We start from the raw sequence: 1,569 nt of genomic DNA on the forward strand, positions 1-1,569 counted from the left end.
ACAAATCCATAAATAGGAGTTTGTTAAGAACTCAGGATTAAGATCATCCTATATATGACCATCGGTAGACTCAATTAGAATTTCTATACTTAACGGAATTATTAGAAATTCATATTGTGTCTGTGTCCTTGTTCCACATAATCTCATTATGCGAAATACACTAATTCAATATCTCACCATATTAACAGTGTGGATAACACCGTTCCATTCTAAATGGGAATGACATGTATTAATAATGTTTTAATTAAAGATTCCAAACTTTAATTAAATTCATTATGAACATTGCTTTTTGATTATTATCCTTAAACATTATCCTCTCGTATATAACACTTATATACAATGTTTAAGGTTACATAAATAATCATGGAATTTTTTATTGATATTCATAAAATATTCATAAATATATGCACATAAAATAATGAATAAACTCTTTTATTAAATAAATAATAAATATCCTATTACATCTCATGCTTCTAGGACACCATTCCCAACACTTTTATCCTAGATGGCATGTTAAATGCATGACAATACAATTATTATCAAACATAATAAATAAATAAATAACATGCAAGCGAAATGGAAAAACTTGGCCGGGTTCCATGGACCTAAGAATTACAACCCCAAAATAATAATAAAAATAAAATTACATCAAAAATAGGTCTTCTTGTAATTTTCCATCTTCAAATATTCTCCATCTTGATGTCTCCTTTTTTTTTGATAGTTTGGAACTTTTCCAAAAACAAATAGTTGAAACTCTTCCAAGATGATCCTCTTGCGTTAAGAGAATAATAAATTACACATTGATTCCTATTTTACAATTGATCTAATCAAAAGAAAATAGCAAAAACTAATTCCATGGAACCGGAAAAATTTACGACCAATCCATTCGCATAAAACATAACCATCACACAATAATTATACATCATATGCAAAAGTGCCTACCCTTTAAACATCTAAGAATTATCACATAATTTAAATGTTAAATTAGCATGAAATAAAAACCGCTCTGATACCAATTGTTGGTTTCTCAAACCGGATTTTCAAAAAAAAATTTGTGCGAAAGCATCGTATCGATCGAATCACATAAATCAAAATTTAATGCAATCATTATTTCATGTTAATTTAACTACAAAGATATTAAAGAAAGGAATGAGGATTTGACCGTTGTTCGATTAGGATGAAAATCTTGAACTCCTCCAACACTGTCTTGAGCTCTTAAATTCCAAGAACACCACTGTTCTTTCTCAATGTATCTCCGAATTAACGTGAACTCTAACGTGTGGGCGTTCTAATGGGTTTCTCAACACATGAGATGGATGAATAGGGAAGCCACCTATAGTTATCACTCACTTTTCTCAAAAGTATATGATGACACTCAAGAAATTTTCTTTTGTTTTCTTTTGTTCTCCCGTTCTTTCCTTTTTCTTTCTTTCTGTGTTCTCTCAAAAAAAACTTTTTCGTTTCTCACTTATGAACATCATTCATTCCCATTTTTGAGTAAATGTGCAACCGCACATTTACTCCATTTCCTCATGTGAGGAAACGTGCAACAGCACGTTTCCTCCCACT

This window comes from Morus notabilis, unplaced genomic scaffold (genome assembly GCF_000414095.1).
Source record: "Morus notabilis unplaced genomic scaffold, ASM41409v2 Scaffold172, whole genome shotgun sequence".
In the NCBI taxonomy this organism is placed as follows: Eukaryota; Viridiplantae; Streptophyta; class Magnoliopsida; order Rosales; family Moraceae; genus Morus; species Morus notabilis.